Here is a 13399-nt window from a genome sequence, read left to right as displayed (position 1 = left end):
AGGACTTTTTGGAATCCTTGTGAGTATATATACACAGTAGAGTCATAATATGATATGTGTTAGTAGAAAGTTTCTGATGTTTTTATTTATTCTTATAAAGTGCTTTTAAAAATGCTTTTAAGCTGGACAGATGCATATGTTGAGTTATAGAAGTCAAAAAAATGCTAATTCTAGTTGTGTTAATCTTGTGATGACATGATATAGCTAGTAGAAATATTAAACATGCTAGTTGTATACTGTTTTATAATGTTTTGATTTAATCTTGTTATATAGGCAATTTTAGCTTGTTTTGCTTGTTATTCTCATATCTAAAGTTGTGGTGCTCCAATTGCCATGAAATTTTTATGGTAGGCTACTTATGCTATATGTGTGCTGTGATAAAAATTTCATGCTCATTAGATGCAGTATGGTTGACTTATGGATTTAACTTGATTAATGCTTGATAAATGGTTTTAAATAAGTTATAATTTTTATGTAGGTGTAAAAATGGAAAATGTGGTTCCACTACCTTTGTATGATGTTGTTATACCATAATAACACATAATATGGCTATGTGTTTATAGAAAATAATGGTCTTTAGATTTATCTTGCTTTTACATGTTTTCTTGCAATAGCAATTTGTCTTTTTCATAGTAATTAATCTATAAAACCTAAACATGTTAAAGTTGTGTAGTAGCCATGTTTTGATAACATATACCACTCATAAAAATCTCAGCCCCAAACTAGTTGTTCTCATATATCACTAAAATTATATATATATATATATGTTTATTAGGAGAAAGAATTAATAAAAACATAATTATAGATAAATCTTGTAATTGTATTTGGTGATGCATTGAGTGATTGGGTTCAATAAAGTGTTGCTAAGTATGTTAGTAGTGGTTGGAGTTCTTAAATGGCTCATGTGTGCATGCTCTTTGTTAACAAACAAGTGAAACATCAAATTGTTATATTCTAAAATGGCTGCATGTGCATTTCCTGTTGTGATGATAACTTTGTGATGCAAATCATGTTTTATGTAGATATGTCGAATACAAAAGTGGTAGATAATTTCCTTATATTTCTTGTCCTAAAATTTCATGATTTTAGGCCTGATGGTTTAGTAGTTATAGATTTTACAAGTTTGCTGTCAGGTTTTGCATGTCCTCTGGATAGATCTGAATGATTGTATTGTTTGACTCATTTAAATATGGAATCATGTATTGGTGATAATAGGAGACTTGTAGTTCTTTTCCTAAGCTTTCTAAAATGTCTAAGAGCACTACTTGTGGTGGTCTAGAACTCTAGTTATAGCTGTTCAAAGTGGAATGGCAGATTTTCGTCCAAATATGGACATAGATGCCTTCTTGGTGTCATTTGACCTTGTTAGCAGTAGAATAATCTTAAAATGTGTAGCACCTAGTTTTAAGGATAAAACCAGATACACAACATATGTGAGTCCAGGAAGTCAAATCTCATATATAGCTACAAATAAGGGTAATATCAATAGACAATGCTCAATATATAACATACTTAGTATAAAGAATATAACCTTAGACAGCAACCAGTGGAAAGACAACTCCGATCTTTGGGTGAAGACTCTAATTCTACAGGGACAACTGACTGGTTGATCACAAACCTAATTCCTCCAAACTCTAGCAATCTGGTACCCATCCAAGATTTTTCCAAATAATTGAAAAATAAAGGAAGCATAAGTACATGTCATACTCAACAAATATAACATGGGGTTCATGAGGCTCAAAAGGTTGACACTGGTTTAACTACGATTAGCTTTTAATGAGTCATGATTTTAAGCAATTGAGTAGTAACAAGTTTATCACAAGCCCATGTAAACACATGATTAGGTAAACATGAATAATAAATAGCATAAACAGTAATCTTTAGTGGGCATCTTCATTATTAATATCATCAGTGTTCATCATCTATTCCATAAATGTTCCAAGGCCACTCGTGATCGTGAGCACAGCTGATATACTAGTTTTACACTCTATAGAGGTTGTACACTTTTACTGTGAGTCATGATTTACCCTTTCACCCAAGGTGATCAGCCTCTTGACCCACTACCAAGGAAGGTCGGCAGGGTTCACTATGAAGCCTTTCAAAGGTTCGTCTAACAAGTTAAGGCCATTAGATTCACTTGGCAAACAGATATAGGAACCCCTTGTCAAATGGCACAATTCCATCACAGCTATACACATAAGGGTAGAGGTTGTCCTATATCTGATTCGGCAAGCCATTCTTATGCCAATAAAGGTAACACTAATAAGCTAAAAAGTTCCTCATACTGAGCTAAAGCCAGAGCCATATAGCCAGCACAGTTGTACTATAAGTCCATGATGATCACTTATAGATAAGTCCTTAGGGAGAGGAATCTAGAGCACCATAAAATAGCCCAATGCTCTAGCCCCCTTGTTCCATGTTGCTAGAAAGCATCTTTTAATGTTCATTGCATATTCCATTAGTCAAGTTACAAGATCATGGCTTTAGTTGAGTACTAGCATCATACTACCCAATGCAATAACCCTTAGGAATCAAGGTACATGGTAACAAAGTACTAGGAAATCCTTAGTGGTAGTCAAGGTAGACACATGTAGTATGAATTAAATGATTAAAGGTGAATAGGTAACAAGGAAGATCCCATGCTATACTTGCCTTAAAACACTGATCCTTCGGTAAGCTTTAATCTTCAATGTTCTTCTTCTTCCTCATGATTACCACGTATATCTCACCAACAAGACAAAATCATAAAGCACCACACAAGCATCCATACAAACATACACAAAGCAAACAATAGATCTAAATTAGAATAGTACACCAATCATAGAAAAATAAGAAAAAGGGTTTTAAACATGATTCTGTGCATCACTACGAACACAATCACGAGAAGCATGCTAATCGGAGCTATGGTTGAAAAGATACAACTACCGAAAGATTTGCTCATAGGAGAAAATATAAAACTATTAGCTTCATGTGTTTTAATTATATAAAAACATATATAAGATATTTTATAGATATTATAATTTAAGTCAAATTTAGATTCGAATTATAAAACTAAAGTAAAACAAATTATATTTTATTTATAAAATCCAGTTGCATAATTATTAATCAAGATATGATTTAAGCCATGAAATTCTAGAAATAGTAATATGATAAACATTGTTACTAAAGCGTAGATCTCATCGCTATGAATCTAACGTAACTTGAATGTGTCAAAACGGAGTTAAAGCACAGAAGATATGAAATAAACAAGATTTCCTTAAATAAAATAATAGATTAAATCTATCCTCAAATTTTAAAAGTTGAAAACATATCTAACAATAGTATAAACATGTAGATTATAGAATTACAAACCTAACGCAAGTTGAACGGGTCAAATCGGAGTTAAAACAGAGAAGTTATGGCCTAAAGATAATAGTGGCAAAACTGTAATTAACTGAAAACGTATTTATGAAGTCAACCGAGCAAAATACTTTTTTAAAAGAAGAAGGCATAATCTATCTAATACGTAATGGACCACGGGTTCTATTTTGAAGAAATTGAGGGGCTCTTATGAAATTAAGCTATGCGAAGGGGTATCAAGCCATATCGGGCGTTAGATCTGGATTGAACGGTCTAGATTAGAACCGAGAGGGGATTTGGGGAAATAACGGTCAAAACAGTGGTCGTCAGCGGGATTTCTCATCGGCAAAGTTTGATTCCTCAGCGGAGATATTGGGGTAGACCGCTACGGCCAAATTGGACACAAATTTTGGGATGGGAGCTAGAGAGGGCTAAAGCGAACGTGACTAGGTGATCAATTGCAGCTATTGGCGAACGAAGACGATGAGCGACGACCTATGGCAGCGATGGAGCAACTGCTATGCAGCGTAGAGCAACACAGGAGGAAAAGAGGAAGAAAAGGGGTTGCACGGGTTCAGAAACTTGACTAGAAGCTCTAGGATGTGCTTACCGTGATGGATGAGCTACTAATCGACTCGGCGACTCTATCTTCTTCTCAGAGGAGTTTGGACGGCGAAACTAAGGCACAGGTGGCATAGCGGCTATGCTAGGCTTAGTGGGGGGATAGAAGGGGCATGGAGGATCACTATTTAAGGGATGGCCTGGCGTAGCTCGCATGGTAGGGGAGGAATCGGGAGCAGCGCAGACACGGAGTCCATGGCAGCAGCGGTAGAGTTTGGCTAGGTGATGGACCGAGGTAGGAGGCGGAGCTGATGGGCAGGCCCGGGCGATCAGTGATAGAGGAAGAAAGGAGAGCATGCGGTGGCCGCATGGATTGGGCTGGTGCGCAGGGTGGGCTGCGGCTTGGGCCGACCTAGGATGGCTAGCTTGGCCGTGCAGTGGAGAAGGGGAGATAGGCCGCATGGTTAGGAGGAAGGGGGCTGGGCTGGTGCCAGGGCAAAAGCCCACATGGGGAAGGCAGTGAGTAAGAGAGGGTAGGCCAGGGTGGGCTAGCTACTGGGTTGAGCAAGATGAGGGAGCAGGCCTTCAGGCCGAGAAAGGAAGAGAGAGATGGAGAAAATGAAAAATACTTTTCCAAATTTTCTTTTCTATTTTCCTTTTTCATTTTCAAACCAAATTCAATTAGAATTTCAAATATACTTTTCAACTTAACTAAAAGTGAGAAATTTTAGTAAGTTCTCAAAAATAAATTTTACAACCTTTTTAAATTTTATATTTTCAAATTTTCTTTTTGCCTCTTTTCTTTTACTTCAAAGCCATTTCTAATTTTTTTCCAAAAGCATTTTGAATGTTTTCAATTTGTATCAAATCCACACAATTCAAAGAAATAAATGCACCAGCATGTATGCACAAACATGTTGCTAAACCTTCTAATGAATTTTAATTAAATGAAAATTTTTATTTTCCTATATTTTATGAGGACAAAAATTCCAACTTAAATCTTTTTAGCTCTATTTCCTAAAATTCAAGTTTTAGGGTATTACAATTCTACCCCCTTAAGATGAATCTTGTCCCTGAGATTCGGAAGACGTCGACTAGGAGATAGGGATACTCTGTCTTTGAATTCTTCTCTACTTCCTCGTGTAATACCATCTTCTCGATAAGGATCCCACTTTACTTTGCATACATGTTGATCTTCCTCCAAGTAACTTGCCAAACTAATTCCAAGATTTTAATAGGCATCTCCAATCACTAGGCCACCTTTTCCTTCATAGTCCATACTATCCATTCTCTTTCTTAAAATATTCACCTACCAACGGAACCTAACGAATCTCTTAGTCAGAAGGGGATTCTACTACCAATCTTCAAAACATTAATGCTTCTGGTCAGATTACACAAACTTGAAATATAATTCTTAGTCCTTGGTGTCATCCGAACCTTGTTAGCACAATTCTCCATTGCTAAGGGCATCGGCCATGACTTTGCTCCTTGAAGCAATAGCACTTTTCCAAGTCATAACCAATTTCATTCCAACGAGGATAACACAAGCTCAAGACCAACTTAGTGAAGATGTCCTATAGATTCTTGTGACCCTCCTAGATGTCACTTTTACTTCCAAAAAGATAGTACTTGTATGCTTCACAGTGGATAACTCTAGAAGACACTTTAGATAATTCAACTCACGCTTCCGCTGCGCAAACTAGAACGTAGGATACTTCATCTTGCAAATTCTTCAACTTGGCTACCCCCCTTAAGAAAGGACCAACTAGGGGACACCAAGAATAGCTTACACATTCTTTCAGATGAGCTAACAAGTATTAAGTCATTCTGACATCCCGATGGTACTCTTGTATATGGGCAAGGACAAGAAATTATGAAATTCCTCGGGAGTAGAAAAACAGCAGCATAGTAAAACGGTTGTAACTCTCATTATGTTAATCTAATGAAGTTGTACCTTATACCATTGGAAAGCTTATAAAATTCTCCACAAATTTCTTATAGAACACTTTCCCAAATTCTGCAGTTATATGGTCGAAAATAGTGCACAAGAGAAACTACTCCAGGTTCCAAACAGCACAGATGCATCGCCTTGCGATTTCCGTATCTCCATAACCAAAATAGCTATCAGGGTGATTCTTATGGTCACAAAAAGATAGCGAAGTCTACTATTGTCCAGAATGTTCTCATGATTTTTGGTCATCCAAGACTAGAGATATAAGTCAATGAGTGCATACTACTCCAAAAAAAACAGGATAGAGGAAACAGAAGAAAACCATAACCCACTATTTATTACACTAGTCCTTATACCTTGGGCCAATAAACTAAATGAAATTATGGGAACACCCAACAAGATCATTGCAATCATTACAAAGATTCAAAACAATCATAAGCATAATGACAATTCAACAAGCAATAAAGATGCACAATTCAATCATTAACTCAACTTGCGATACTATCGTCCTTATTGTACTAGGGGTAACAATCCTAAGACTCATCTTTGGATTATGCAAGAAGGTGGTGAGAGATAGTTCTAAAAGTATATCAAATCAAGGAGTGAAGACAAGAACAAAGATTTTAAAATAAGCACCAAGGTAAAGATGAATAGCAAGGGTACAGATATAGTAGAGAAGAAAATATCAAGGTTCATAGAGCAAGGGTTTTTGTAGCAACTTCTAAACCTTAAAACGACCAGTTTCTACTAGACTTGCATCCTACAATTAGCATTGCTCTAATACCACTTTGTAGCACTCGGTTTTAAGGACAAAACCAGATACACACCATATGTGAGCCTAGGAAGTCAAATCTCACAAATAGCTACAAATAAGGGTAATATCAATAGACAATGCTCAATATATAACATACTTAGTATAAAGAATATAACCTTAGACAGCAACCAGTGGAAAGACAACTCCGATCTTCGGGAGAAGACTCCAATTCCACAGGGACAACTGACTGGTTGATCACAAGCCTAATTCCTTCAAACTCTAGCAATCTGGTACCCATTCGAGATTTTTCCAAATAATTGAAAAATAAAGCAAGCGAAAGTACATGTTGTACTCAACAAATATAACATGGGGTTCATGAGGGTCAAAAGGCTGACACTAGTTTAACTACGATTAGCTTTTAATGAGTCATGATTTTAAGCAGTTGAGTAGCAACAAGTTTATCACAAGCCCATGTAAACACATGATAAGATAAATATGAATAATAAATAGCATAAACAGTAATCTTTAGTGAGCATCTTCATTATTAGTATCATTAGTGTTCATCATCTATTTCGTAAATGTTCCAAGGTTCCTCGTGACCATGAGCACGGCTGATATACCAGTTTTACACTCTACAGAGGTTGTATAGTTTCACTATGAGTCATGATTTACCCTTTCACCTGAGGTGATCAGCCTCTTGACCCACTACCAAGGAAGGTCGATAGGGTTCACTATAAAGCCTTTAAAAGGTTCATGTAACAAGGTAGGGCCATTAGATTCACTCGATAAACAAATAAAGGAACCCCCCTTGTCGAATGGCACAATTCCATCATAGCTATAAAGATAAGAGTAGAGGTTGTCCTATACCTGATTTGGCAAACCATTCTTATGCCAATAAAGGTAACCACTAACAAGCTAGAAAAGGTCCTCATACTGAGCTAAAGCTAGAGCCATATAGCCCTCATAGTTGTACTATAAGTCCCTAATGATCACTTATAGATAAGTCCTTAGGGAGAGGAATCTAGAGCACCATAAAATAGCCCAATGCTCTAGCCCCTTGTTCCATGTTGCTAAAAAGCATCTTTTAATGTTTATTGCATATTCCATTAGTAAAGTTACAAGATCATGGCTTTAGTTGAGCACTAGCATCAAACTACCCAATGCAATAACCCTTAGGAATCAAGGTACAGGGTAACAAAGTACTAGGAAATCCTTAGTGGCAGTCAAGGTAGACACATGTAGTATGAATTAAATGATTAAGGATGAATAGGTAACAAGGAAGATCCCATGCTATACTTGCCTTAAAACACCGATCCTTTGGTAAGCTTTAATCTTAAACGTTCTTCTTCTTCTTGATTACCACGTATATCACACCGACTGGACAAAATCATAAAGCACCACACAAGCATCCATACAAACATACACAAAGCAAACAATAGATCTAAATTAGAACAGTACACCAATCATAGAAAAATAAGTAAAAGAGTTTTAAACACGATTCTACACATCGCTATGAACATAGTCGTGAGAAGCACGCTAATCGGAGCTATGGTTGAAAAGATACAACTTCCGAAAGATTTGCTCATAGGAGAAAATATAAAACAATTAGCTTCATGTGTTTTAATTATATAAAAACATATATAAGATATTTTATAGATATTATAATTTAAGTCAAATTTAGATTCGAATTTTAAAACTAAAGTAAAACAAATCATATTTTATTTATAAAATCCAGTTGTATAATTATTAATCAAGATATGATTTAAACCATGAAATTCTAGAAATAGTAATATTATAAACATTGTTACTAACGTGTAGATCTCAGCGCTATGAATCTAACACAATTTGAATGGGTCAAAACAGAGTTAAAGCGCAGAAGATATGAAATAAACAAGATTTCCTTTAATAAAATAATAGATTAAATCTAACCTCGAATTTTAAAAGTTGAAAACATATCTAACAATAGTATAATTATGTAGATTATGGAATTACAAACCTAATGCAAGTTGAACGGGTCAAATCAGAGTTAAAACGGAGAAGTTATGGCCTAAAGATAATAGTGACAAAAGTGTAATTAACTAAAAACGTATTTTTGAAGTCAACCGAGCAAAATACTTTTTTAAAAGAATAAGGTGTAATCTATCTAATACGTAATGGACCGCGGGTTCTATTTTGAAGAAACCAAGGGGCTCTTATGAAATTAAGCTACGCGAAGGGGTATCAAGCCATATCGGCCGTTAGATCTAGATTGAACGGTCTAGATTAGAACCGAGAGGGGATTTGGGGAAATAACGGCCGGAACAGTGGCCGTCGGTGGGATTTCTTGCCGGCAAAGTTCGATTCCTCATAGGAGATGTTGGGGGAAGACCGCTACAGCCAAATTGGACTCGGATTTTGGCAAGGGAGCTAGAGAGCAACTGCTACGCGGCGCAGAGTAGCATAGGAGGAAAAAGAAGAAGAAAAGGGGTTGCACGGGTTCGGAAACTTGACTAGAAGCTCTAGGATGTGCTTACCGTGATGGAGGAGCTGCTAATTGACTCGGCGACTCTATCTTCTTCTCGGCGGAGCTAAGGCACAACCGGCATGGTGGCTGCACTAGGCTCGGTGGCAGGATGGAAGGGGCGCGAAGGATCACTATTTATGGGACAGCCTGGCGTAGCTCGCACGGCAGGGGAGGAATCGGGAGCAGCGTAGACATGGAGTCCATGGCAGCGGCAATAGAGTCTGGCTCGGTGATGGACCGAGGTAGGAGGCAGAGCTGACAGGCGAGCCCGGGAGGTCGATGACAGAGGAAGAAAGGAGAACGTGTGACGTCCGTGTGGATTAGGCTAGCGCGTGGTGTGGGCTATGGCTTGGGCTGACCTAGGATGGCTTGCTAGGCTACGCAGTGGAGAAGTAGAGATAGGCCGCGTGGTTAGGAGGAAGGGGGCTGGGCTGGTGCCAAGGCTAAATCCCATGCGGGGAAGGCAGTGAGGAAGAGAGGGCAGGCCATGGCGGGCCGGCTGCTGGGCTGAGCAAGATGAGGGAGCAGGCCTTTAGGCCGAGAAACAAAGAGAGAGGGAGAGAAATGAAAAATACTTTTCCAAATTTTCTTTTCTATTTTCCTTTTTCATTTTCAAACCAAATTCAATTAGAATTTCAAATATACTTTTCAACTTAACTAAAAGTGAGAAATTTTAGTAAGTTCTCAAAAATAAATGTTACAACCTTTTTAAATTCTTTTATTTTCAAATTTTCTTTTTCCCTCTTTTCCTTTACTTCAAAGCCATTTCTATTTTTTTCCAAAAGCATTTTGAAAGTTTTCAATTTGTATCAAATCTACACAATTCAAAGAAACAAATGCACCTACATGTATGCACAAAACATGTTGCTAAACCTTATGATGAATTTTAATTAAATGAAAATTTTTATTTTCCTATATTTTATGAGCACAAAAATTCCAACTTAAATCTTTTTAGCTCTATTTGCAAAATTTCAAATTTTAGGTTGTTACAAAATGGTAATGAGAAAGTTATAGATAACTTAATAATATTTCCATAAAGTTAAGAATCATTTTTTGCTGAATGTCTAGAACTCCAGTTATGCATTTCTGAAGTTAATATCAGTTTTGTGTCTTTAGTTGTATAAGCTCTGCTTCATGATGTATTTTGACCTTGTTATTTGTTGAATCTGCTTTTTGTGTTAATATTAAAGTTTTATATAATTTCATTAGCTTTCCATAAAGTCTTGAATCACACTTTTTGCATGCCCAGAACTCTAGGTATGATTAAAACAAGTGACTGTGGTGCTGCTGTTCAGAATCTGTGTTTGTACCTAAAATTGTTTGCTTCACCTTGCTTTGCTTTGTGTGTTGCTAAATGTGGCTCATGCCTTTGATGGTGTTAAGTTAATATACCTAAAACCTTGTGAAACTTGTGACATGCTTGGTGCTACCTTCCTTGCTATCCCAGCATGATAGGTTGTGGGATGTTTAATTAAGTAATATGGAGTGCTTATATATGTTCGGTGTAACCTTGTGCTCATCTTGAATACTTTATGTGAGGCATCTCATATTACCATTCTTCGTATTCATGCACTTGCATTGTTGCATCTCATCTAGGTACGCTAGATGCACCATGAGAAGGACATGATGTTAGAGCCAAACCTAAAGATGGAGTTTGGTGAATCCATCTAGAAAACAGAAGGACTAAGCAAGTGACGAGATGGAAGATGCTCACCAAGCGACTGTCATCTAACAAACACTAACCCAGTGTTGGATCCTAGGCAAGCCCCGAAGCATTCTAAGCCTCCTATGTTTTTACAAACATCACTTGAGTTCTTTATGTTTGATGCATTAGGTTATAAGTGTTGTTTGGAACCACTTGATGCATAGATCTACCTTGTCTAGAAATATACCTTGAACCCTATGTAGGTCCAGGATCGAATGTATGCTTAACATGCTTAGACTGGTAGAAGTTGGGTGATTTCCTATCACCTGCGAAATATAAGTGGATACCAAAGCATGGTTGGCTATAGTTACTATCGTGGAAATAACCATGTGTTGATAAATAAAAGGAGACCAGGCGGGATTGTGATAGAGAAGCAACAAGGCATGGAGGTCTTGGTGCCTATTTATCCCCGTCTATGTCGGTTAAGAACTGATTCGTTGTATGTCCTCATGTCATGTTGAATGCATGCCCAGCACTTAGTTGGCTAGATAAGTCATTCCGACCACAAAACCAAGTATCTCAACTTAGGTCAGGACCCGGTAAGTGAAAGTGCGCACAATGGAGGCAGTAAGGATGTGCAGGGAGCCAGTGGCATGAGTCCAAGGGTAGGCCGGGCCTGAACTTCCTAGCAGACTAGTAGAATATCTGAGGGTGTGGCGCTGATCAGACCCGCGACTGTACCTAAGTTGTACCAAAGGTGACCTAAGACTACCTTGGCCCAGGTATGTCTAGGTTTATGTTAGGAATAACTCCCCCAGCTGGTTGGGATTGATTCGAGTCACCGTCTCTCCCGAATAGTGAGAACTTGACTGAGCAGCGGCAACGTATCATTAATTGATGGAATTTTATGGTTATGATGAATATGGAAATGTTACACTGGCTATGGTTACTATTGCATGTTACTAAATGATATTTGACATGTTTGGCATAGGTTAGTTGCTAATCTAGTGACGAATAGCTATAATTAACTTGGTTATTGAATTATAAAATGTATAGCTCAACTAGTAGCTTTTATGCAAAATGTTGTCAAGCTAGCTCCACCTATAAATCCTTGCATGATCCTTGGAGTCACTTTATTTCTGGTTTATGATGGGTAAGTCTAGCTAAGTACATTCGAGTACTCAGGGTTTATCCCACCATGTTGCAGGTGAATTTCTTAGCCTGCTGAAGATGGTGGCTAACCGCCGGTGTGCTCTGTGACTCCATATTTATTTCTCATCTATATGCTTTTATCAGAGGATGTCATTTATGCTAGCAATGTATTTTGAACTTATATTAATGTAATCATTTGAAAGCTTTGTCATTTTCCCTTAACCAGTTTTGAAACCCAAACTTGTACTAATATTTGTGAACCCATTTGTAATATTATTTCTGCTACAACTCTGTGTATGTGTTGTGTATTTGCTTAATCATGCGATCTTGGTTATGATATTTATTTACCAAGGTACTTCATGACACTCGATGGACTACCGGGTTTATATAAGTGAAAGTATGCGCGTGTCAATGTGTTAGCGGGGATAGCCATACTTGATCTTGTATAAATTGGGCGATTCTATCACATGTAGGCTGACAGGGAGAGCCTGTTGTACATCATCCTGCCTGTGTCGATTGAGGACCACACCATTGTAGGCTTGTTGTGTGGTCGAGACTTTGCTAGTACTAGCCACATACTCCGGTAAGCCTAATACCTCGGCTATTCCATTATGAGAAAGTTCAACTATGCACTAGGAGTGGAGAGATGGCAAGAGTAGCATGTACACATCTGGCGAATCCACCAAGAGCGGCGCTGGGAGGTGGAGTACCATACTCTCGGGTAGCACTAGACCCATTCTTGTTTTGGAGGATCCGAGTGAGGGTTGATATATGTAGTTCTTGGACCTACATATGTCATGTGGTAAGGAAATCCTAGTTGGGCCAATCGATTCAAATCACCGTTGCTTCTCGGAGATGAAGACTCGATCCTCTAACCTGCATCATAGATTAATCAATGGAACATGGGTACTTGTGGATAAGAGATGAAGATGAGATGATTAAAAAAGTGATTGATTTAGATCAGGTGCAAACTGGATACCTTAAATGACTTAATACAAAGCTAAAACATTGAAAGTAAGGATCCACTTATAGTAAGCTTTTCTGCAAAAGTAATTTTTGCTTCGAACTTTCCTTTAAGCCTGCATACCCTTGGAGTCTTTTCTTTTCGTCGGGTAAGACTTGTTGAGTACCCTCAAGTACTTAGGGTTTGTTAACCCTATTGCAGGATCTAACTTGAGCTGATGATTGAGGTCATGTTGGTGGGCTCGACATGATCTGGTTGTCTCTCCTACCTTAGATGTTTTACCTAAGTTGCTTCTACAGTTCTACTCACCATTTAAACTCAAGTTAAGTTATGACTTGATCATGTTATGTAAACTATTGTTATAAGTCTTCCACACTCTGATCTAAAACATTTTTGTACCAAATGTTGTAATGTTGTGGTAACTCCATGTTGATCCTGTATGAGTTGTAAAATGTGGATGATTCAGGGTTCCCCGAGGACACCCGACAGACTACTTGAATTATCTAGCTCTCATGTGCAGAGTTAGATGT

This window comes from Miscanthus floridulus, chromosome 8 (genome assembly GCF_019320115.1).
Source record: "Miscanthus floridulus cultivar M001 chromosome 8, ASM1932011v1, whole genome shotgun sequence".
NCBI lineage: Eukaryota > Viridiplantae > Streptophyta > Magnoliopsida > Poales > Poaceae > Miscanthus > Miscanthus floridulus.
Note: the sequence above shows the minus strand (reverse complement) of the source record.